This window comes from Prionailurus bengalensis, chromosome A2, assembly GCF_016509475.1.
Source record: "Prionailurus bengalensis isolate Pbe53 chromosome A2, Fcat_Pben_1.1_paternal_pri, whole genome shotgun sequence".
Taxonomy (NCBI): Eukaryota; Metazoa; Chordata; class Mammalia; order Carnivora; family Felidae; genus Prionailurus; species Prionailurus bengalensis.
Genome location: NC_057348.1, coordinates 110,195,241 through 110,222,247, shown reverse-complemented (window position 1 = coordinate 110,222,247; position 27,007 = coordinate 110,195,241). Strand labels below are relative to the sequence as shown.

Here is a 27,007-nt window from a genome sequence, read left to right as displayed (position 1 = left end):
ATATTCACTTTTCAATCTCTTCTGTAGCTAGGAGTGGACAAGGAGGTATAAGCAGAACACTGCTAAGGAAGTGCTAAGAAAGCTTTTGCTTTTGTGATTAAACAAGACACCACCTGCCTGGTGCTGTCCCTCCCCTGCCCCACCCCCTTTTTTCTACCTAGAACATGAACGTGAGGTTGAGAACAGCAATAGCCTCCTACAACCATGAATCAATCAACAAACACAAGGATCAGCTACTGGAGCAGGGCCACAACAGTGTTCTAACTCTAATAATGGAAATAGAGAGTAAGGCATTATTCTTTTAAACATCAAGGCTAAGATGCCAGGATCGTCAGCCAGATGGCTGAAGTGGTATTAGATTTACGAAGGAGGTAGGTAACACAGTGTCAGATTCAATGATGGTCACTACAATGGCAACAAGGAGCCAGCTGCCTGAATTTTCAATACCAATATCCACATTTAGCATCATCAGTACCAATATCTCTGAATACTTAGGCCAATTATTTAATATGTATTTGAGAAAACAGATCTTAAAAGACTTGAAATGTTAAACTACCATGCAAATGTAACATAGTTCTTTATTTTACTATATTTCAACCGAGAGGCAAATAAGGACTGTAAATCTTAATAATGACAAACTAATAGAACTGAGACAGGATAAGCAAAAATGTTATGCATTTCTTTGATTGAAGCATATATATAAATATGAGTGTGTTAAAAGCAAGAATCCAAGTGAAAAAGTCATAAATTATAATGCTGAAGAAAGTCATGTTCCAAAATAAGACTTGTTTTCTTCAGCAGTCTGGATAACATTTTACCTTGTGTTCAAACTGTCCATGCATGCAATGAATGCAGTTTAGTCAACCTCAAATTATACCCCATTTCTGATCATCTTGTAGAATAGAAGCTCAACCTGTGTCCATGGAAATGTAGCATCACATTGCAGGGCTAAGTAAAAGAAACAATACTTGGCATTTAAATGCATGAGGTACCTTTAAATTGACTCCTTTTTTATTTAAATATCTCCACCGAAAAACAGACTAAAATTTCATCTCATATTTCAGAAACTAAATCAACATGAAAATTCACCCTGGTCAATCACATATTCACCTCTCATTCTATAAGTTATTCATAAATTAACTGGTTCCTTTCTGAGTTTCTTTTCTTGAGCTCATCCTTCCCACTTCTTCAATTACAATTCACTGATGTAAATGAGTTTAATGTACCTGTACTTGAATTTATCACATCTTATGTTATCATTCCTCATCCTTAGAAAAATAAGGATCCTCCTATTTTTCAATTTTCCCACAATTTTCTCACAGGTCTGCATTTCATTTCCTACCATATGTTTGTCACCTTCTTCCAACATTTACTTCTACCTTCTACACCATCAATCTCTCCCTCTCTACTAGCTTTCTTCATTAGGGCTATAAATCCATTCAAACAAAAACACAAACAAAAAAGCTCCAAATCTGCAAATGTCTTCTGGCTACCTATAACCTAGTACCTAAGGAACATCCCTTCTCTGCCATGCTTTTCAAAAGAGTAGATCCCTTGTTTCCAAACATCCCATATATACAACCATTGTGTGCTAATAAGTGTTTAGCAATCAGCTCCAATAAAAAAATATGTGTTTATATATGCGTGTGTGTTTATTATAAATTTTACTAGTATAAAAGAGACATAACACAGAATTTACATGTAATAATGAAATATACAACATTCTTTACCTTAAATTCCATCCAGACAACTGCTTTCTTTTTTTTTTTCCAACTTGTTTCTTAGAAAATGCTTTCATTGATATTTACCAACTCTGGTGTGCTCTGACATGAATGAATGTTGGTTGATATTTTCTTTTACATTAATAAATAAGATGAAAGTGAAACAATGAATATGTATGTCAGAACTTCTCTTGCTCATCCATATTGGGAACAACTTCTCTGTTGAATTAGATAATATTTTACGTATATGAAGAATATTTGGAAAAATATTTCTTCAATTTTTGTACCATTTACAATGCAATTGCTACATATCCAACATTCTTTTGAGTTTAGCCTGCATTATTAACAATATATCTATCCCTTTAAGTCTGGACAATCAGCACAACAAAATCTCACATTTGCAGCATTTGCCAATTTCCATGGTATCAATACTCTCACTATGGGAAATTTCAAGATACCAAAGTGAAGTCAGTGAACATAGACTCCAGAAGAGGTAGGCAGTAGGAAAATTTTATATGGTACATCCATATCCAGATAAACTAGACAAAAATAACATTAAGAGCATAGACAATAAGAGAATGTAGTAAAATAATTAGGAAGGATGAATTTTGAACATTTACTATACTGATTTTTAATAAAATGTCTTTAATTGTAATGATACATAATTCAGTTGACAGTAATGGCTATGTTTAACAACCAGCCTGCACCTTTGCTGAAAATTTAACAAGCTGGCTCTCACAAGTCAGTGTAAACCAGTTTCAAGTCACCAGTGCATGGAAATATGGCTTATACAATACGTACCTGCTCTTGCTAGAGCCAACACAGAGTTTCCGTTACCAGTTCATGGGAGCTTTTGCACACCTGTCTTATTTGACCTCTCTGCCACATTCCCAACACTTTACACACACTGCCTTTCAACTACTTTCAACTTTCAACTTTCTTTCAACTACTCTGCCAAGGTTTTCCAGATTCATCGTAGAACTTTATTCATTCACCATTCTCCTTAAACATTCATGTTATTCTAACCTCAGTCCCTTTTCCTGCTCATTTTGCAAACCCAGTCTAGGCAATCTCACTAATGGGTTTAGTTAAGCAACAATTTACCAATGACCTCAAATCTCTTTTAGCAGACCAGGCTGTTCTGCTAAGTACCAGAATGGATTGCACAATGCCGTATGAGTTAGGTCCCCTTCTTATTTATTTACTAATTAAGTAATGAGTTGGGTAATTATGTGTTTGTGTCTGTCTCTCCCACTAAGCTGTAAGCTTCACAGGCACCTGGAACATTGTGACTCTTTTCTTGCCATAGTCTCAGGGTCTAGCACATTATCTAGCACAGAGTAGCTACTCTGGGAATCAATAAAGGTATATACATTGAAATAAGCATTTCAAACTAAACAAGTACAAAACAGAGCTCAGTAAATGCCCCACAAAATGTGTTTCTCTCTTGACTCTCAATCATACCAAATGGTGCCAATATCTAACCCTGCCTCATCTGAAAGAATCCAAGACTACCCTTTCCCCTTATTTTTCTTATCCAGTCACTGACGACAATCTACCTTCTCATCACCTAAACAACTTGCAAAGCTTTTCCTTCTTCCTCACCATCACTCTTGCTACCTTAGCTTAGACTCATTCTTGCCTGGACCACTACAGTAGCTCCTGAGCTCCCTGCCTCCTGTTTTCCCCTATGCCGACTCAAATTCATGGTACTACCAAAACAACCTCTTTACAAGGATGACTGTGGCCATCTCTGTTCAGTAGTCTATCAGTGGTGTGCTACCAGCTAGAGAAGAAACTCCAAACTCCATCCCCTAGAACTTATAAAGCCCTTTGTGGTCAGGACCTCATCTGGTTTCCCAGTCTCACCACCTTCCACTTTCCTAGGAAGCATCTTCACTCCATTTGCACTTACATGGCTGTAGTTCCGCACCCTCTTTCACATCTCTGGGCCTCTATACTTTGACTTCTCTCAACCTGGAATATCCTCTCTCTGTTCTCCACTTGGTGGTCAAGGCTCATTGAATGCTCTTTTTTTTTTTTTTTTTTGACCTCCAACAAAGACCCCTCCCTCTCTATTTTCATAATGCTCTGACCTTTCTATGACTATATTTATCCCCTCCTATAATGATTACTTTTGAATATTTACTTCTCCCCAACTAGACTACGAACACTTGCCCAAAATTGACTATATCGACCACAGAGACAAGCACAGAGTAGGAATTCAGCACTCCTTGTAGGACTATGAAATGACAAGCCATTTATTCTGCAGAGAAAATACACAACTAAGTAGCTGTTGCCCCTTTTAAAACCATTCACCTTGAAAGTTATCCACTTAGTTTAATGATGGTGGCATTACTCCAAGTATTTTTGGAAGTCGACTTTCAGAACTGTCTGGGGAATGTTCTTTAAATTATCTCAAGTGAGGCCAAAAAAACATCATTCTGAACAGATATGAGGCCTAGGAGGAATCACAGCACAAGTGATACAATTCTCTGTAGAAAACGAGGAATGAAATACGTAGCAGATCACATAATGATTGATGTGGGGGGACTAATAAACTGGCTCAAAGGTATATCTACAGAGAAAATCTCAAAAAATATTTTGAGCAATATCGTAATAATATTTTGTCATATTAAAGACATTTACAAGTCCTTAAGATGATTTCTCTGATAGAGCAATATTAATGTGGATGTATAGTTATTGGTAACTTGCTTGATCCACTATATGAAGCTCTTTCAATTAACATTTCCCAAAAAACATCCAATGTGAATAGGTATCTAATAGAAACTGGTGATTAAAGAAATTTAATACACAGTATTAAACAAGGTTAAAAGGGTTTATTTACTCACAGACTTTTCAGAGATACTAATATCTTAATGTGACTCTCCATGACATCTATCTATGGTACACGGGGCTTATCAAATTCTTTTAACTTCATGATCTTTTCTTCTTGCAGATAGGATTAATGTTCCATATACTTTGAGAAATCTGTTGTATGGAAATAGGTGCATCTTTAGAAAATATGACTTGTAATCTGAAACTATACTGATACCAAAAGCTACAGATGAGGTTACTGAGAATATATTCTAACTGCCTTATATAATGTATCTCATTTATCTTTACAACAGTCTTATAGTATAGATAGTACTAGGATCCCCAAATTATAATTAAGGACAGAAAGGTTGAGAAAACTTAAGTAACCAGTCATATACCACATAGCTAGTTAGAAATGGAGACAAAATGTCACCCTGTCATGACCAACCCATGGGTCAAAAGCTTAACCTGGGCACTGAGTGGGTTCTGCACTGCCTCTTGGACTGAACACAAGCTCTCCTGGAATACACGCCTCTTCATCATTTCCCTATTTCCACATGGCTAATTCCTACCTATTACTTTAAGGTTCATTTTATCTATTTTCCCTGGGATGCCTTCACTGCCAACTGACTAAAAATAACCATCCCCATGGTACCTTATTCCTTTCATGGAACTTATAAATTTACTGGCTTATACAAACTGCACATAGAGACCAAACTCGCACAGCCTCAGAAAAAAAGCTTTTGACCAGCTAACACATCCCAGACAAGAGAAAAGTTTATGGTCTAACCTCATTTTCATTGTTTTCTCAGGGTAAATTTGGGTAAATACCACAATAATAAATTTGAAATTCTGCTTTAAACATTTCAAACTAGTTGCAGGAATATCATCCCATCTGTATCTCAACTTTTAAAGGAAGAAAACAAGTTATCTTTGTAAGTGGAAGAACCTGAGTTTTTAAAAAAGCTAAGTGGTTCAACATGCAAATCAGTCTATCCCAGAACAGTACTGCACACATAGTAGGTACTTAACTGATGGCTGGGTAAATGCTTGAGTAAGGCTAACTTAAATTCTGACACTTGTCACCCTTCAGCACTCCTTACACTCCGGTGCGCCACTTCCAGATGTAGCAGATACTGTTGATGCCTGCCCACATCCCGTGGCCATTACCACTCAAATGAATGCCCATAGACTTTGAACAGCCAACACTTCCATTTAGTCACCTGAGGGTTTTCTCCCCTCTCCACAGCAGGCTAGAAGCAGCCTCAACTAAGGAGTAACTGGTTCTGTGGTGTCTTGGATAGACAACTCTAAGGGATGCTTTCTTGCAATTACCCCCACCCCCAAATTAAGCTTCAGTTGCCCAAAATGGTAGCTGGCTTAATACACATCCTTTACTGACTGCCTTCCCTACCCCCATCCATGTATTCTTTGCATCCTAAAGAAACTACCTGCTCTCCAAACCTTTGTCTTAGAATCGGATTCTGGAAATGAAACAATGTAGGATAGGAAAGTATTTCTAGTTTTAAAAAACAAAGGTAAAGGGGCACCTGGGTGGCTCAGTCGGTTAAGTGTCCGACTTCGGCTCAGGTCATGATCTCATGGCTGGTGAATTCGATCCCCTCAGCAGGCTCTGTGCTGACAGCTCAGAGCCTGGAGCCTGCTTCAGATTCTGTGTCTCCCTCTCTCCCTGCTACTCCCCAACTCATGCTCTCTCTCTCTCTCTCTCTCAAAAATAAATAAACATTAAACATTTTTTAAACAAAGGTAAAAAAGTCAGGGATCACTTATAAATAATTTAGTATAATCACATTTTTCAAAGAGAAAACATTAACCAGCCGCTATTTGTCACTGCACAGTGAAAACAATCCAAACTGGGAGTTAATGTTAGTACATGAATTTTAACTTATGAATTTTCTGACATGAAAAGGGAAGAAAGACTGCTTTGAAAAATACAGAAGACACTGTAAAAATCTGTTGGGCAAAGTGCCATTTTAATACCCACTTTAGGCCTTCCTAAAGGCCTAAAAATACCTTCCTGTTAGGCCTCTAACACCTTCCTCAGGTGCACAGGCTGAGAAAAGTAAAATTTCTCACATTGTATTAATCTATTCTTTTTGAAATAACTTTTTAAAGGCGGGGAAGAGGAGAGCAGAGAGAGGAGAGATCAGGTTGTTTTAATAAAGTTATCTGATTACACACGATTTCTTAAATGGCCCCAGATCTCTGATTTTCAGTATAGCACACATAAGCTCTCTCTCCCATATGCCTACGTTTGATGGCACTGAGTATGCTCATTCATTCGTTCAAAATTTGACAAATGCTTTCTATGGAGACTTATGAGGATTTACTTGTAGAGATAGAAAAATGAAATACACACAGCTATCCCCAAGGAGTCCCCAATCCAGATAGTGAGACAGAAAAATGGAACAGTTAGCATTCAGGATGACAATGGATGCTCAGGGTATTTGGGAGTCACAAAGGACATGCTCCTAATCCCCACAGGGTTGGAGGAATGGAGCGTGGAGTCAGCAAAACTGGATTAAGACTCTTATAAAATGTTTGCTTTAAAATATGGTTCCCCATACCTCGTCCACCATATTTTATTTAAAATAAAAAACTACAAAACATGAACTTACAAGCACAGTGAAGTTAAAGGAGCTTCTTTCTAGATTTTCTGGTTGCAAAATCTGGAAAAGTGCAACAAAGTTAATGTCTTTTCATACTGTAGGGTGCTCCTGCTTATTTCAGGAGGATCTACCTAATCCTTGTAAGTAATCCAGCAACAGTGATGTATAGGAAGGAACTCCAGAGGATGTGAGATCTTCACTGAAACTTGAAGGAAAATCAGGAATTCTCTAGATGGGCTGATAGAGAAAAGAGTGGACAGAATTCTTCTGGCAGAAATATGTAAATGGATAAGACTGAGAGATAGCACGCAACTCTTCCAATAGTAGATTCGTACACCGACACAAGGGGGAAAGGGGCAGGTAGGGGTGTGGGAAGACGAAAGGACTGGGAAAAGAGACTGGAAAGATCAGCAAAAGTCATGTCTGTTATGGTCTCTGATTTATTTTTTGAGGTATAATTCACATACCATAAAATTTACCCTCTGAAACTGTACAATTTAATGATTTCTTTAGTATATTCACAGAGTTGTACAACCAACAGCCCTACCTAACTCTTCATCACCCTCAAAAAGAAACCCATATGCTTTTGCGGTCACATGCCATTTCCCCTCCCCCTAGTCACTGACAACCACTACTCTATTCTTATCTCTGGATATTTCATTTAAGTGGAATTATACAAATGAGACCTTACAAAAGGCCTTATAAGTCAGGCTTCTTTCACTGAGCATACTGTTTTCATGTCTTATATATCAGTGTTTCATTCTTTTTTATGGCCCAGTAATATTCCTTTGTGTGTCTGTACCACATTTTGTTTATCTATTCACCAGCTGGTAGACATTTGGGTTGTTTCCACGTTTTGGCTATTATAAATGGATAAGAACATTCATGTACACATTTTGTCTAAAAACGTGGTTTTAATTCCCTCTATATGCCTGAGGGAAGTGGAACTGCTGGGTCATATGGTAACTCTATGTTTAATTTTTGAGGAACTGCCAGACTGTTTTCCAAAGTGGCTGCACCATTTTACGTACATACCAATGCTGGAGTCTGAAGTCATCCAGAAGTCAGGTGAGCCACTCAAAGTCTTGAGGCTGGTAATAGTTATACTAAAATTTTAATTTTAGAAAGGTCACTCTAGAAGCAGTGTGGAGAATGATTAAATAATTTGGATAAGAGGTATAAAAGTAATCTAGTTGCCTACTGCAAAGAAACCAGGTGAGACAACAAGATAGTCTAATTAGGATAATAATAGTAGAGATGGGGGAGGAAGTGAAATTGAAAAGGAAGAGGAAGGAAAGGGAAATCACATTTTTTTTTCCTAGAGAGAGAGAGAGAGCACCTATGCAAGCATATGGGAGAGGCAGAAGGAGACAGAATCTTAAGCAGGCTCCATGCTCAGCACAGAGCCCAACATGGGGCTCAATCCCATAACCCTGGGATCAGATCCGAGCCAAAATCAAGAGTCAGACACTTAGCTGACTGAGCCACCCAGGCACCCAAGAAAGGAAAGTGCCTTTAAAAATTATTAATTTAGGGGCACCTGGGTGGCTCAGTCAGTTAAGTGTCCAACTTTAGCTAGGGTCGTGATCTCACAGTGCTGACAGTCAGCTCAGAGCCTGGAGCCCGCTTAGGATTCTGTGCCTCCATCTCTCTCAGCCCCTTCCCTGCTCCCTCTCCCTCACCCTCTCTCAAAAACAAGCATTATTTTTTTTTAATTTAAAAATGATCAATTTAAAACAAATTACACATGAAGGTGAGTATCATAAACATAAATGCCTAAAAGATCAGGCAAGAAAGGAAAATAAATAAAATACAAGACATAAGCAATAGGGAATGGTAGACACTATAACACAGAGGAAAGAACACATCTAATCAAAAAATAGCAGCTATAACTCAGCTCTAACAACCCCAATGCTATGGGAAATGTAGATGTAGTAGTATTGTCCAATCTCCTTGGTCAAGAAAAACCAAACTGGGTTTCATGTTAAATATCCAGATTTTCAAATATAGACAATTAATGCAATGTTTCTTTAAATTCTGTGATATCAACAAAACATGCCAATGGCTGCAGTTTGTGATCTCTCCAGCATGAAGCGAAAGGAACAGTGAGCCAAGAAGCAGAGTGTGTGCACAGGGCAGGGGTGGACTGAAGAAGATCCTACAAAGGAGACAGAGGAGAGAGCAGAAGCAGAGGAGGAAACTGTAATGGTGTGACATCACAGAGGCTCAGGGATAGATTCCAGAGAGGGGAGTAAGTAGTAAACAGTATAAAATGCCAAGGGTGCCATTTCACACTAGCACTGAAAAGTGGACTTCAGGATTTGACAACTATGAAATACAAAATATTTTCAGGAAAATGAAAAAAAAAATCTGATGACTGTGAGCAAGTATAAAGCTGAATAATTTAGCTTTCTCTCACTTCTCAAACCTTGTTTTCTCCAAAAGTCAGCATAGGAACTATGGGCCCCAAATTTTTGTTTACGTTTCTCAAAGAGCCATCATTACTTATGTGGTCCTCTTCAGCTGATAGATACTGGACTAGTTCAATTTTTTTAATCATGTCCAAAGAACAAGTTTTAATCTCTGTGATGCATGATCATTTGCTCCTCTTAAGCTTGCACTTATAAAAATTCACTACCGACCTGTCTTATAAACAGACAAACAAAAAAAAAAAAAATTAGGAGAACAGTGTAAATAACTTTGCCTGTGTGTGACAGAGACGCAAAATAACAGTGGCTTAGATGAGAGAAATTTCTTCCCCATTCACATAAAGCTTCAAGCTGGTTTGGCAGCTCTGCCTCAAGAAGTCATCGTCACTGTCCCAGGCTTTTTAAAAACAATCCTGTTGCTCCTCTATCCTTAGAACGCTGGCCTCTTACGGAGGTCTCAGAGAGTACACCACCATATCCACATTCCAGCAAGTTAGAAGGGAAGAGAGAGCCCACGCCTGTGCTTTAATGGCCCATCTGGAAGTCACTCAAATCTCTTCTGCTTGTTTTCTACAGCCAGAATTTTGCCACATGGCACAATTCCTAGCTGCAAGGGAGGCTGAGAAGTATCATCTTTATTCTGTGGGGTCTGATCCCAGCAAAACTTCAGAGGCTCTGGGTTTGAGGACAATGGAGAAAGGAGATACTGGGAGATAATTAGGAGTCTCCACCACAGAGTGGTATTTAATTTTCAAAATTCTGTTCTTAAAATTCTAGAAATAATTTATATTTTGGTTCAATTTTACAAGAGAATATAAATCTGGCCTAACCTTTATGCTTAAATACTGGAAACAGAGCAATGTAACATTGCCACAATTTTGGATTCATCGTGCTGGTATTTATGACAGCGCTGAAGAAAGTTAAAGTTAATTTTAATTTGTTCTTACAAAATTATTTTCCTAAGAATTCTAAAGCAACTCTAGTCTTCCTGCCATGCTTAACAACTAGCTTTCAAAAGACTACATTAAAACTCAAACTATAAAATACAAAAATCATTGACATATTCCTACAGCATATGGAACTATACCACCTCAAAGATTCTTTTAAATTAACACAGTCAATTGTGCCCTTACTGCCAGAAAATGCTTAAAGTAACAACATGCATGTACCAAAGCAAGATGTGCTCCTGAATTTTGTCACTCTATTCTCATATAAGTTCACAGTGCTATATTTTATCACTTAAATACTAGAGAAAACCAAAAATAAAATAGTTCAACAGCACATAGTTCACTACTTACTTGATATGTGAACGTTCTAGAGGCCTACCCATGAACTACAGAATCTCCTAAATAAATATAAAAAGGAACTCCATAAAAAGTGATACAATTTAAAAGACAGCAATTTTTTAGCTGTTTTATGGTCATTCACATCCTATAAATTCAAGAATATATTATACACAAAGCTACCTGACTTTAATCCTTCTTAAAAAACAAGCTAATAGGATATACCACTTCCTTATAGTAGCATGTTTTATCCACTTAAAAATATGTAAATTATGTTTAACTAATTTAAATTCTTAATTTATGACTGGCTTGCCTTAAGAAGAATTTTGAATGGCTAGGGCAATGATTAAAATCATCAAGCATAATATGGGACATAACTGACCATTAAAACTTAATTTTTAAAATTAAAAATTCAGTATGAAATATTCATTATAGAAAGTTTGGGGGTGCCTGGGTGGCTCAGTCAGTTAAGCGTCCGACTTTGGCTCAGGTCATGATCCCGCGGTCCATGGGTTCGAGCCCCGCGTTGGGATCTGTGCTGACAGCTCAGAGCCTGGAGCCTGTTTCAGATTCTGTGTCTCCCTCTTTCTCTGACCCTCCTCTGTTCATGCTCTCTCTCTCTCTCTCTCTCTCTCTCTCTCTCTGTCTCAAAAATAAATAAATGTTAAAAAAAAATTAAAAAACAAAAGTTTGGAAACTACTGAAAAATAAAAAGAATGTCCAATAAACTGCATTAAAGTGAGTATTACATACTTAAATCATCTCCAAAGTTATCCTGACCAACAAGATTTTACATGGAAGAGAAAAATGAATGGAGGACACACACTTCTAATCAAGACAGAGCAACAGGGATGGGAAATGTACTCTGCTTATAAAAATGAAAGTGCTGTACAAAATATATGGAACAGCAATTTTCAAGACACTGGATACCAGGCAATAATCCTTGAGAAATGGGAAACATAAGGCAAACCCTAAGAAATGGGAAAACTGATGACATGAGTACTATGCCTATTTCAGCTTCTAGATAATAGCTCAGGGAAGAAAAATCAAGACATCCCAGCACAGCTCCTGAACTGAAGAGATGTACTTGAGAATCTACGGAGATCAGAGAAGCTAGAAATCTCCAAACAGAGTTCCAGAGCAATGAGAGCTAAACAGAGATATCTCCAAAGATTTGCAGATAACCCTCAGGTATTCCGCAAAGTACTGATCAGCACAATATATAAGGGAAACAACACAAGGCCAGGGAAAGAACCACAGGGAATAGTAACTAGTACTCACTCAAGGCTGGGAATTGTGCCTGTTCCCACCAACCAGCCTGGAAAACCTTCTAATTCATGGGGTTTAGGGTAAACCTGAACAAAATCTGAAAGAATCAAACTGTTTCCGTAACTATCTGCATCCCATTAAAAAAATACTTAAGATTTATAGGGATATAAAAATATCCCACACTGTACAAGGTAAAATTCACAATGTCTGTTATCCACCAAAAAATAACCAGGCATTCAAAGAAGTAGGAAAATATAACCCATAACAAGTAGAAAAATCAACCCAATAAAACTGGTCAAGTACTGAAAAGATGCTAGAATTCACAAGCAAGGTCATTTAATTGGTTATTATAAATCTATTCCATATGTTCAAAAAAGTTAGAAATAGTGACCAATATTTTTAAAACACCCAAATGAAACTTCAAGAGATGAAAACTACAATGTGTGTGATAAACAACAACAATAACAACAACAACAACAATATTAAATGTGGTTACTGGTAGTGAATCTGAAGACACAATAAAAACTAGCCAAAATGAAACAGAGGGAAAAAAAGAATAAAAGAAGATAAACAGACCACCAGTGATCCTAATATACATGTATCTGGAATTCCTGAAAGACGATAGAAGACAAAAGAAACCAAACAGATTTGTAAGAAAAGAGTGATGACATTCTTTTCAGATGTGATAGAAATCTTAAACCCATAGGTCCAAGAAGCTGAATGAACCCAAATCACAAAAAAAAAAAAAATGAAGAAAACTATACCAAGACACACCATAATCAAGTTTTTCAAAACCAGTGAAAAGGGAATATGTTTAAGGATGTGTTACATAGAAAAAGAAACAAAATTAAGGATGACAGCAGATTTCTCCTAAGAAACAATGCAAGAAGGAAAACAGTGGAGCAACATCTTTAAAGTTGAGAAAAAGAAAAAAAATACTATCAATCTAGAATTCTATATCAAAAAAAAAAAAATCTTATAAAATGAAGGCCAAAAAAAAAAAAAGATGCTTTCCTATATACAAAAGCTAAGAGAATTCCTCACTAGCAGCCCTATGCCACATGAAATGTTAAAGGAAGCCCTCCAGGCAGAAAGATGATACCAGATGGAAACTGTATGAAAAGCATGAAAGGAAATGAAGGAATGAAAGGAATGAAGAGCACTTAAAATGGCAACGACATGAGGAAATACAAAAGATTTGGTTTTATTATGTAAATATCTTTAAAAGAAAAATAGAACAGGATATGAAATAAAAATCTAATGTGTTTCAACAGTTACTTGAAAACTATAAATTCCCCCAAGAATATTTCAGATCTGCTATTCTAGAGAAATTAAAACTGTAGCCCTTATTCTAAAAACCCACTCCATTTGGCTTACATTTTCCTCATTTGGCCTGAACAGTCTTAGCATTATATTTTTGAATACACAAGTTGAATTTATTACCTTTGTTTTAATAAAGAAAGAGTAGTAAGGAACTCCAAAAGGATGCTCTTAGTAAACAAGTTAGCTCACACAGTTTGGCAATGGCTTTGCTGATATTTATAAGTAAAAGCAAATAACTATTGTTTTACTACAGTGTGAAACTCATCAAATGTTTACTTTAATGCAGGTAACTTTAAAAATTGAGTCAAACAGATAAGTAGATTAAAAATATATTTAGGGGCGCCTGGGTGGCTCAGTCAGTTAGGTGTCCAACTCTTGATTTTAGCCCAGGTCATGTTCTCAAAATAAATAATAAACGTTAAATTTATTTATTTATTTATAGTACAATTCACAAAACTTGGATTCACTATTTGATCATTGTTATTATCATCATAATTGTATAAGATAGTGTGAACCTGATGCATGATGCACATCATTAAGTATTTTTAGGGAAAGGTTTATCAGCAAGGTTGGGACAGAAGATAAAAAGCAGTGCTAGCATCTCACCATTAAGAGGCGGATGAAAGCAATCAAGAGACTAAAGCATAATCGGCAATTCCTGAGTGCGAAATTCTATATATTGCTACTGAGTTTTCTCCTATCCTGTGAAATCTATTCAAAAGCATATCCACAGGTTCTCTCAATGAGTAGCCCTGCACTGGAATGAAAGTGAAAATAAAGAAATAAAACAAGACGTACCTCTTGGGTAAAGAGGAAAAAGTAGGTTCCAAGATGAAAATTTAGAATTGACAAAACCACCTTGGAAAAGGGGTTAACTCAGCCATAAAGTATAGTTCACAGGCACTTGAGTGAATAACCCTGAAAAGCAATTCTGATGCATATTCAAATTTGGGAACTGCTAAGCTAGACTAAAAGAATGAACAAAGGCAAGTCTCCACACCTAAGTATGTGTGTTCCAATTCTGCCATATAAAACAACTATTAAATATCCAGCAGGAGAGAATGAATGGAAAATTTTAAAGTATTTCTACTTGCCAACAGAGTTTATTTCAATTTATTTGAATATTTAATTTCTACACCATTATATATTACTCGATTCAGCATTCTCTAAAGAATTAAATGAGACAATATATGTGAACATACCCAATACTGAAGTTCAATAACTATATGATGGATTTTAATCAAAGTCTTCTCTTGAAGTGCCACAAGTTGCATAAAAAACCTTGGCCACTTAGAGCAATTCCTGCCTTTCTAAATGGAAAATCCTGTTGTGTTGATTTCATGCCCCTGATACCAGCTTTGAAACGTGTTATGTTGGGATTACATCTTACATAAGGATTGAGTTATCATATGTTTAAGTGTGTATGATGCTACTTCATTCTTCTTCTCTACCAGAAAGGATAAAATGATAAGAAAAGCAAAAACGTTAATACAAGAAAAGCAATTCAGACATTTTTAAGAATGCAGTACCTTTAAAATCAGAATATCAGCAGACATTAATACATCAAAGACAGGGTATTATAAACACCATCTTATACAATGACGATGATAATAACGATGAACAAATAGTGAATCCAAGTTTAAATGGTTTATTAGGAGAGACAAGGAAACCTGGGCCATTAGAAAAGAAAGTATATGTAAAGCTTATCTGGTAAACTGGTCAGTGTCAGGCCTCTAAACTAATAAGGAAATGATGAACACCTAAATCAGATGGTGGGATGACACACAATGTCATCAGTCCTTTGGGAAAAGAATGAAACCAATTTGATGGAATATACTGCCCTGTGTATAAAGTAATAGAGCATTAATTAATTAATATAACTCATTTACCCAATAACAACAATCTCCAGTAACAACATCCAATTACAACCAAAAAATGTAGTGTTGGTGATGTGGGCAAATGAGTTTGAGAATGGAGGCTGCCTGAGCTGCCTACCAACCACATGGCATTATTTTATAATTAAAATTAAATAAAAGTAAATTCAGGCTCTCAGCCTGACTTAACTACAGTTCATGTACTCAAAGGTCACACATGCCTAGTGACTATGATAACTGGAGAACAAGAGATACAGAATATTTCCATCACCACTGAAAATTCTATTAGACAACACTGATCTATAAAAGTGTTAAAATTGCCTTGTATATGAAACATGTGATCTAAAAGAAGACATGCACACACACACACACACACACACACACACACACAAGTCAATAACACATCCACTCTTTCTTTCAGAACATTTGCTGATCATTTCTCATGTAAAAGTTGCTGTGCCAAGCATTTGGAGTCTACAGATTAAAACAAAGTAGTCCCTGCCCTCAAGGGGGAGCTCACAGTGCCCTAGGAAATAACAACATATAAACAGTTGGTCAAGCTGTTTATAAGCAAATACTTCTTAGGCACCAACTGAGAAACGCTCTTAGCACTGTGGAATAAAACAAAAAACAGGGACGGCTGGGTGGCTCGGTTGAGTGTCTGACTCTTGACTTCAGTTCAGGTCATGATTTCATGGTTCATGACTTTCATTGGGCTCTATGCTGGCATTGTGGAGCCTGCGTGGGATTCTCTCCCTCTCCCTCTCTGCCCCTCTCCTGTTCTCTCTCTCTTTCTCTCTCAAAATAAATAAACTTAAAAAAAAAAGTAAGCACATTCTCTCTGCCTTCACAGAGTTTACAATCTAGTTAATAATACAACACAGAGTAAGATGTATAATATTTTAAGTGACAATATTTGCAATCTATGTACTTCAAACTGAAATCCATGAGTTTGATGTGGAATTCTGCTTTTGCATTTTGGGACACTAGGACAATGATCTAAAAGTGTAAAATAAATATGAATATATTCTAATTAATTTCTGAATAAGTATCTTAAAACGAAATAACCACCATGGAATTTTCATGCTATTGGTGTTCTCAATCATGCAGGTACTAGGTGAAGACAAATAGCATACAGTTTGTTAAATAAATAAAATCTGATGAGAAAAAAAGGTGAGGATTGAGTCATTATAGAACACGTGGTCAAGGGATCCAAAAGTACCTGCACAATAGTGGTTAAAATCATCATCGTGTTTGAAGGCGACACAGCATGCTATCTCTGGGGAGTTTCTACACAATCTGTTCACCATTCCTACAATCTTTGGATACGGCTCACACATTTGATTTAGAATTCAAAAATTTTACAATGCTGATCACATTTTTAAGAGAACAAAAAGGGATTATAGAGTACTCAGGTGATACTTCATTAAAACTGATTTGAAGATTATTCACTTGGAGAGTTTTGTTCATATATGAAGTCTGATTACCCTGAACCAGCAAACAAAGCCTTGAAGTTACTATTGTGGATTTTCTTTTTTAATTCATTTTTTTCAAAGGATACTTTCTGCATGTATATTAATATAAAACACAGAAATGGGTTAAATAAGAACAGGATCTGAGGCTACATCTTTATATTCTTAAATGCAACACTGGCAACGTTAACTTCAGCAATACATCACTTGTCACAAGTCAATCCAGCTCTTCTTAATTTCATCGGGTCTGTTGTGGACATTTAATGTTGGCTTGTTGGTTTTCGTTTTATAATTTGTGAAATCTACAAGTACAGATGTTTGTACTTTATGTTCCTACATAGTTACATAAAATGTTTAATAAGAATAACTTAGGTTCATACTGTAGAGACCAGTAGCCTCAGCTAAAATCAGACTGTTCTTCCGCATCGTGTTTTATTTAGAAGGGTGTTCATCATGAAGCCAGACCGCCTCTTCCTTTCTTTCCAAATAGGTATGAGAGGCTATAGGTCTCTAGTGGGCCACCGACGAATTGCAAAGAGACCACAAAAACTATGTAAGTCATACACTAGGTATATCACTATATCTCAGAAGTATAAAAATGCTATTCTGGGCAATAAAATGCAAATTCCTTTAATGGCTTTACTCATACAGTAGCCTTTCTTATTATGGGTTTTTAAAATCAATTAACACTAAAATTAACTTTAAGTCTGTGTAAACCACTGCCAGAGCCCTAAATTACTCTAAGAATTCAGAGAAGAACGAGATCATTGTCAGCTGCAGTAAGCATCACAACAGGGGAGGAAAAGAAGTTGGGATTAGGTGGAAAGGAGCACAGAGAAGGTGCACCTCCTAATGGGCACACTTTCCAAATAAAACCCCAGAGGAGTAAAGCTCTGATTGTGGCTAAGAGATAAGCTACTGATAGTTCTGGAGGTGGCAGGTTCAGAAAATGCATGGAGAATCCTTGGCTGAAAGAAACTTGTGCTATTTAGTACTCCTTCAATTGAAAGAGACAGAAACTCAATTTATGTATAACTTCTTGCTCACATAACATAAAACCACAAAAATAGTAGTAGAATGGCCTCAAGAATGACTCGATGCTGGAACTGAAACATTGTTATTGTTTATTCCCTACAACCTTCTTACCCCCTCCACCTATACACATTCACATCTTGACTTTTCTTTACATGTCAGGCTGGTTGTTCATTACGTAAAACCTAAGCCACTTTCTAGTTCTAAGTTTAGGGCTTATATCCTTAAAGCCATACAGCAAGGAGTGGCAAGAATTAAAAATGAAAAGGTAATAAATAGAGGCTAGGTCCAGACTATGAGAGAATCTGCACGCCATGTTAAGGTTTTTCAGCTTTTAGAGTCAAATCTGGCCAAGGCTACGTTAGAACATCTAAATCCTAGGGGCACCTGGGTGGTGCAGTCGGTTAAGCATCCGACTTCAGCCAGGTCACGATCTCGCAGTCCGTGAGTTCGAGCCCCGCGTCAGGCTCTGGGCTGATGGCTCAGAGCCTGGAGCCTGTTTCCGATTCTGTGTCTCCCTCTCTCTCTGCCCCTCCCCCGTTCATGCTCTGTCTCTCTCTGTCCCAAAAATAAATAAATGTTGGAAAAAAAAAATTTTTTTTAAAAAAAAGAACATCTAAATCCTATATGAAAAAATAAGTGTACTTCAAAGTTTCCTGAGCTATAACTTGCTGGGGATTAGTTTCTTGTACTCGACCCTAATAAGCCATAGGTATGCACCTGATAGAATACAATCCAATCAGAAAGCTGCTTTAGGGTATTCAGTTTAAAGTGTTTACATTCTGACTTGAATACCCAGGGAAATCTTAAAGTCTTCCTCATACCATGCTGGGATGGAGGGTACAACTCTGTAAAATTAGCAGAATACAGATGAGTCCCATACTGAGCTTGTATTTTGCAGTAGAACAGCAAGGGGATCTGAGCAAATGATTCCGATCAATGGAACTAGATCCATTTAAAGAAGAGATTTAAGTACATAAAACAGAAGGGAAAAAAAGCAGAATATCTATGAATAGAATTCAGAGGCACCACAGAGTAGAAAGGGGGACTGAGTAATAGAAGAACAAAGGAGGAATGTCTCAATAGACTTTTCAAGTAGATCAAAACAGTTGCATCTCCTGAAAAAGCTACAGAAAGAACCCTATGGTCAAAGAGGCAATGAAAATTCATAATGTTTCCTAATTGAATTTAATAGAAATCTACATATAGGAGAAAAAGGAGACACAGAGCTTTATATTTCTGCCAAAATGATAAGTAGAAATAAAAATATACAGCCTCCACTCCACATTCTTACTTTTAGATGGAAGACAGACCTATAATCTGTACTTCCTGCTGGGAAAAAAGAAGGCATGATACAGCACACTCTCTCACTCCTCTGTTTAACCCTCATACTCCAGTATCCAGTTCTCACAAGATGAACGAAGGAACCCAAGAGCAATTATAGTGCTGACATTCACTTCAGTGGGAAAAACAAGCTTTCCCTTGGAAGCCTCACTTACTGCTTGTGAGTACAGGATGTATAAGACCATGGGCTGTGAAATCAGAACTAGATTCAACTGGTCCCACCCATATCAGAATGACCCTTAGCAATGTATTTAACCTTTCAAAGTCTCCATTTCCTTGGGAGGGAAGTGGAGGTGGCAGAACTAGGAAAATTGGAACTCAGTGGCCAGAGAGGAGATGCAGATTGGATAAAATCATTCCTGCAAAGTGCCTGAAACACAAGCTGTACTCAATAGACCTCCATGCCCCTACACAATACCTGATATTCACTGGGCCCCAATTGTACAATGGATCTGAAATGGTCTCTGGCTCTGTTCTCTCCTGAAAAAGAAGGGGAGGGCAAGCTGCAGATCTCCAAATCACATACTGGCTCCAGGCACGGACAAGTGGCAGTAGTCCTTCTCTTTCATATGTAAATATATTAAGGGCTAATGAAGTCAATTCCTAGACTAACATGCCTCCTAGGGATTCATCTTTTTAAAGTCTTCTACTCCTTTGTTACCACCATTCCTAAATGGAACCTCATTACCCCCATTCTCCCAAATCCTATTAAGAGTTTTCTTTCTAAGGAGCTGCAGGACTCCAGCTACTCTCCAGTTAAACCCCATCTCCAGTCGGTCATCATGCCTCTCCTGGTCAAAACTTTTGACATTTCATTAAGTAATCATTTGCTCACATTTTTTATCCTTCTTTCCAGCAGTAGACACTTGTCATCCTTTTGGGCCATGAGCAACCAAACCACATTGGTATATATGAAGAATGCTCTGTCTTATGACACAGAGCCCATCTTCTATCATAGACACTGGTGTGCCAACAGTGTCCGCAATAATATCTCACAGAATTGGTTCTGCAGACAGATTTTGAGCACTGTTTTTGACTGAGTGGCTTCTAAGCAAGGTCTGCTGACTTTTCCAAAGATTCAATGGGCAGGGTGCCTGGGTGGCTCAGTTAGTCACAAGTCCAACACTTGGTTTCAGCTCAGGGCACGATCTCGCAGTTCGTGGGTATGAGCCCCACATCCAGCTCCACCTTGGCAGTGGAGAGAGGGATCCTCTCTCCCTCATTCTCTCTCTGCACCTCTCCTGCTCTCCCTCTCAAAATAAATAAACTTTGAAATATACAAAATTAAAAAAAGATTCAGTGATTCATCCTAAATGACCTCTAGCGAGTCATGCCACTGTGTCATCCCCTCCCCTTAAGTTTGGGTAGAACATATGACTTGCTTCTATTCAGCAAAATATGGCAAAGATGAGTGATGTCATTCCCTTGATTAGATGATGTTTTGTGACAAAAATGATGTCATGTCACTTCCATATGTTATAAAAGATTGTCTTATCACACTGAAGCAACAACTCTTCCTTGCTGGCTTTGAAAAGTAGGCTGCCATGTTGTAAGACTACCTGAGAGGGTCACATGACAAAGAACAGCAGGCTGCCTCTAAGAGCTGTGAGTGGCCCCAGACAACCAGCAGGAAAATAGAGACTTCAGTCCTACAACCACAGGAGATGAATTCTTCCAACAATCTAGGAAAGCTGGAAGCAGACCTGATCCTACGTGAACCTCTCATAGGACTGCAGGCTTAACCAACACCTGGTGAGACCCCTGCACACAGGATGCAATTGGGCCATGTACAGCAATGAAACTGAGATAATAAACATTTGCTGTTTCAAGCCGCTAAATTTGTGGCAATGTGTCCAAAGCAACAGAAAACAGAGTCGATATCTTGTAATACATTTATTTAATTCTTAAATTAACTAAAGTTAGTTTCAGTGACTTGCTGCCAAATATCTTGAGTGATATTTGAGTGAACCAAATTTTATCCTTCCTTCACTGGCCAAGTCAAATTCCACTCATCACAGTTCCATGCAAACTAGACTACTCCACACTAATCTCCTTATATATTCTGTAGAAATGGGAAGAAAGTACCATTTCCAGCAATCCCAACTCTTCTCAATTTCACCAGCAGCATGCTATACTCTCCCTAGTTAGCAAAGAATATTAAATATGGGTTGCTTTCCTCTCTTTGAGGCTCTAAACAGAATAACCTATAGTAAAGGGCAAACCACACTTGAATAATTTTTTTTTTCCAAATTTCACACTTAAAACATTTTGATGAATTCCTATAAACCAAACATTTAGAGAAAGACAGTAAATAAATAAACCTAATTTTATTTATTAGTAGAGAGAAGTAGAGAGTTCCTAATACCCTCTCCTCATTAGAAAATGCTGGGGTGCCTGGGTGGCTCAGTTGGCTGAGCATATGACTTCAGCTTAGGTCATGATTTCACATCTCGTGAGTCTGTGCCCCACATCAGGCTCTGTGCTGACAGCTCGGAGCCTGGAGCCTGCTTCAGATTCTGTGTCTCCCTCTCTCTGCCCCTCCCTGCTCGTTTTCTCCCTCTTTCTCTCTCTCTCTCTTTCCCTCTCTCTCTCTCTCTCTCTCTCAGAAATAAACAATTAAAACAATTTTTTTAAATAAATAAAATGCCTGAAAGTATTTTCGTCAAATACACGAAGCTTGCCAAACATTACATATTGCTATTGTCTATGAAATTACAATGCTTTCTTCTGTATCCTGGATAATGTATTCCACTTTTTAATCTAACAATACAATATCATAAGTCTTGGCTGTTACAAATCATGTGGGCAATTACCCTGAAAAAGTCTAGTGAGATTTGAAGAAGAGGGAATTTGGAAAAATGAAAAAAAAAATGTCATGAATACCTTCTCCACAGAAGAACAAGTTGCTATCCTTTTTTTTTGTTTTTTGTTTTTGTTTTTAAATCTGATTTAGCTAGATACGAAGAGAAACTGTCTACATGAACAGAAACAACCAGGTAATTGCATAAACCCTCTGTTCACTTTGATTTTGTAAGTTCAGCCAAAGAAGCAGAGCTAATAAGAGAAGACAGGTGTCCTAACACCCAGAAAAACATGATCTCTAATCGATACTGGCTGGCTCTGGAGTGGACGGTCCATTACTGTCCTCTGTCAATATTCTATCTTCTCAAAAATCACATTCTGATTCTCTCATCAGTGAGCCTGATGATCTTCAAGCCTGATGACCATGCTGATAAAATTCAAAGCAGCTTTGACCATTAAAAGGATGGTATATAATTGATAAGGCCAGGCCAGTGGGGACAGAGAAAAGTGTGGCACATGAAAGGATGGTATATAATTGATAAGGCCAGGCCAATGGGGACAGAGAAAAGCGTGGCACATGGACTGACTGCAGGAATGAATAACCCTCAGAGGTGTGTGTTTGTTTTAGCACTAACTACTGGGGTTGCGGTTCTCCCCATCAGTAGACAACAGTAAGGCTCATTCCCTTATGACTATACTGATAGATATAAAATCTGATCAGCATATCTACAAAGCTAAGCACTTTGAAATCCAGGAATGTATAAATTTATGAAAATATCATTTAACGTGGCCATGGGAGCAGCATGCTATTGTGAACAGAACACAGGAAATACAGATGTCACCCTCAGCTTCACAGTAATTCACTACTGTGTGACCTTGGATCTAACAGTGTACCTGCTACCTTCTTCTGAAAATGAGAACAATATGTCTTCCTACCTGCCTCTCAAATGTTTTGAAGACTATCTGAGAAAGGTAAGCATTATAATAATAAGATAGGAAACAATTGTACATTTCTGCGGATGTATGCAGTAAAAATTAAGTATGACATCTTTATTGAAAGGAAAGGACTTCAAACAATAAAAGTCCCTGCCAATTTAAACATTAATATAATTACATTCTAAAACAAAAAACCCATTGAAGCAAAAATAAAAAGCCACATTTGAACGTAATAAAAAATGTCCATAACTACAATATTTCACTAATGAGAAGGTACAGATGCTACATACAGAAGGATTTTATGATGTCCATATGTTTCTCAACTGAGTCTCCTTGTTAGCTATTTCTCCATATCTCTATTTAAGAATAACCTACACCTTCCCCACTGAGCAGGTGTAAATTGCAGTATAATATGTTGTAATATTTAAACAAATTCAAGATAGAAGCAATTCTAATGAAAAGAAATGACAGCTATACAACCCTAAAACATCCTTAGATGTTGATATTAATACAAATCCGAACTATGTGTATCACTAGAACTAGTTAATTAGACAACTTATATGGTCAGTTGGCTTTATCATTTAAAATTCCTAAAAACCCAAATATTGTCTAAATATACCCCAAATACCTATAATAAGTAATTATTTATATTCGTGGCAGTAACTTCATAAAGCAACTGTCTACCATATTAATGGGCACCGTAATGGTCATAAAACACTCAATCATAAAAGCCTGTTACAGTGTATAAAATTACCTGTTTAATTTCAGAAGGGCCATCTTTATTTTTAAAGGATGTCAGTTTAATATGTCAAACTCTTTCTAGCCAGAGTGTTTGGTCTGACTTCCCAATGAAGGCGGGCCCAACAGGCTGAATTGCAGAGAGAAACAGGAAGACTGAGGTTTAAGAAAAAAAAAGAAAAAGAAAGAAAGAAAAAAAAATCATTCCTTCCTAACCATAAACTGGTACTTAATTTAAAATACTTAATTCCTTCTGCACAATCCTATGTCCTATGTGCACCTATGTCCATTCTGAATGGAGACGTTCAATTCAGGAAGAGAGCTGGGAAAGCATCTCTCTCTCTAGCTGGTAGCTTAATATCAAAGGTCAGACTCAAGATTCCAACTCTACTTGCACCTGTTTGTGACTGAAACATCTATGAAAACATTCACTCTTTCCCCACATGGAAAATGACATATTCCAAGAAAATGCTCTCTTCTTGAGATGTGCCCCACTCAAACAAAATGGATGAAAATAAATTACAAAAAAAAGTTTTAAAACTAACTAAATTATTCGTCCTCCTGGAAATACAATATTCTTATTAAGTAGCTTAAACGTAAATGCTTTCCAGAAGGCACATCAGTGATTTGGTCTTTGGGTAATTAAATTTGTGCAAACTGGAATAGTGGTTTAAAAGGAAAAGGAGAACTAATTATTTGTGGCAAAAAGCAAATATATTAAACAAGTTTTCAGTCACAATAATTTCCATAATAAACATTCAAAGTACCACAGAGTAGTTCAAAAGATATCTTTTCCAAGCATGATATTTTAATTGTCCTCATTTACTAACTGCAACTTATTCTGTGCTGTTATTAATTACAGGATTTAAAAGATTTGCAGCACATCAGAAAATAACATCCAGACCTTTTCAAATGTCAAATTGTTTTCTTTGCAAATAATTTAATTTTTTTCTTTAATATGACTTCTCTATGTAGTTACTCCCTTATCCTAGCTTTCAAGGATGCTTGCAAGATTTGAAAACATGGACTGTACTTTAAATACCTTTAATTCCTAAATCCTACCCTTTATGAGAAATCTCAACAAGCCAAGATTATTTAGTTGCATTAGCATTGTTATAACCTTTGGGGAGAATAATACTCTTCACTTCCTTTTCCAGTTGAAGTTCAACTTTTTAAGCCCTTCTTACCTCACTCCCACATTTTGCACACACACACACACACAGGCACAATATGTGTGTAATGGCACATATGTAGATAGCCCATTTCTCATAGATTTCAAAATGCTATGGTTACTTAACCTAAAAGTTCCTTTTAGGACATAATACACACCTCCTGGCAGGGAAAACAAACTGGAGAGATCTTCCTGAAACTAGAGCGTGGGAGACTCACTGGAGAATTTCCAATTCCATACCACCTGAACCGCGTCCTCAGCTCCCGGCTGCAGGCCACCTCTCCTGACTACCGCGCCTCGGATCTGGAGAGCAGCTCAGTTCCCCTCCATCACAACAGGAACGCACAGGCCTCTGACACCTCTCACTGCGGATAAGTGGGAGATGCCTTCAAAGCCAAACGCTGCCCGCTAGGCACTCAGGGAACGCCCCCCCGCCCTCCCCCGTCGCCTCGTCTCCTTCCTATCCCCACCGTGACACCCTCCAGGCATTTAATTAACCGGTTTACCTTAGTGAGTTTACGATTCATCAATCTCCTTCTACTAGCCATCCCCCAGGCTCCGGAACTTTTCTTAAAGCCCAGAATTCTGATGTGTAGTCACGGAACTGAAGTCCCCCCCACGAAACATCAAAGGTGCCCCCACTAAGTATTGCTCCTTTCAAGCAACACGTTGGCTGTACAAAACTTTTCATTCATAACTCGGCTCCAGCATAAACTGGGTGTGTGTGTTGGGGGAGGAAAGGGGGGGGTGTCATGTCACCGACCCCTCGCCTGGGCTTGAGTAGCCAATGTCTTTTTGCCCAGCAGAAAAAAGGATCACCTGGCGCTGAACTTACGACAAAGGTTCCCGTCAACCCACCACAGCCTCCGGGTTTCGAGGTGCAAGGCAAGCTGTGCCGGGGTCTGGACTGGGATGCTGTTAACCTGGGGAATCCGAGCCGGCAATACAGCGGTACATCCGGGGGACGCTTGGCCCCCAATTCCCAGGGCTTCCCCCGGCACCAGCCGGGGACCGGGCTGTGGTGCCACTCACCTCCGCCCGCTCCTGCTGAGGCTGTCGCGCCCTCCTTCGCCCCACGTCGGCGACCCCCTAACTTCTCCCCCTTCTCCAAACAGCCATCTTTCGCGGAGAAGAGAATGGCGAGGCAGAAGCAAAGGGGGGATTGAAAGTTGACTCGGGGACCGCCGCTGCTCCGCCAGCAGGCACTTACCGGCCGCGACAGGCGCCTGAGAAGGAGACCGCCGCGAGGGTGGCGGGCGCGGCGGGGCCGGCTCGGTGCGCGCTGCGCGATGTGCGGGACGCGCCGCCGCCGCGGCCGCCGCGCGGGGGGCGGGGGGAGCTCGGGAGGGCGGTGCGCGCGGCAGCGAGCTGCGAGCTGAGCGGGTGGAGGCGCGCGGAGGATTTACTAAAAATAGCAACTCTTTGGGAGGAGGGGGGGCGGAGGTGGGAGGGAGATGGAGAGGCCAGGCCCCGAGCCCCTGCGCGGCCGAGGCTGGGCGGGGCCCGGTGGGAAGGGAGGCAGGGCCGGCGGCGGGACCGCGGGCCCAGGCGCTGGAGACCCGCAGGCCCGGGACCCGCGAGCCGGGGCGAGGGAACAAGGAGTGCGGGAAAACCTGGGCGCGCGGCCGAGGCGCGGGGAAGGACGCGGGGGAGGCAGCAGGACCCAGAGAGCCGCCTAGGGCGGCGTGGAGGACCAGCGATTCCTCCCCTGGGAAGGACCGGGTGCCTGAGAAGACTTGGGTTTCCGAAGCGATACACGCCCACGCGAGGCGCAAGGTGACGGTCTGGCGACCCGCGCTCCTCCCGCAGGGCCCCTAGGCTGCCCGGGGCCGTGACCCAGGACGGTGCGGGAAGGAGCCAGGCAGCCGCCGTGCCCGCCCCAGCTCGGGGAGCCGCGGCCGCTCAGGTGCGCGCCACGCAGACCCCGCGGGTCCACGTCTCTGCCACTTCTTTTTGAGAGAAGGGAGCGTTTTGGGGCGGTACCTGGAGCGTCCCCACAGACGCTTGCAGCTTAGAGAATCATTCAAGGAAATTTTAAGAGAAAACGCTACATTGGGGGGGGGGGGGAGGTTAAAAACGAATGGGAAATGGGAGGAAATGGTGATTGCTATTGGAAACATGATTTAGTTTGTGGCGTTTTAAGGCTGAACAGAGAGCACCATCTGT

General features: G+C 39.1%; 1 protein-coding gene across 8 annotated transcripts in view; it reads right to left on the bottom strand.

The window, feature by feature from the left end:
• The window catches only part of HDAC9 (histone deacetylase 9), a 939,997-nt gene extending 913,865 nt beyond the window's left edge, over positions 1–26,132 (bottom strand). For 7 of the 8 annotated variants that reach the window (XM_043589049.1, XM_043589043.1, XM_043589047.1 and 4 more), the window contains exon 1: positions 26,052–26,132. The gene's annotated coding sequence lies outside the window, so the exon portion shown is untranslated. The remainder of the gene's footprint in view (positions 1–26,051) is intronic. The other variant, XM_043589045.1, reaches the window with a different exon arrangement.
• Positions 26,133–27,007: the final 875 nt, after the last annotated feature.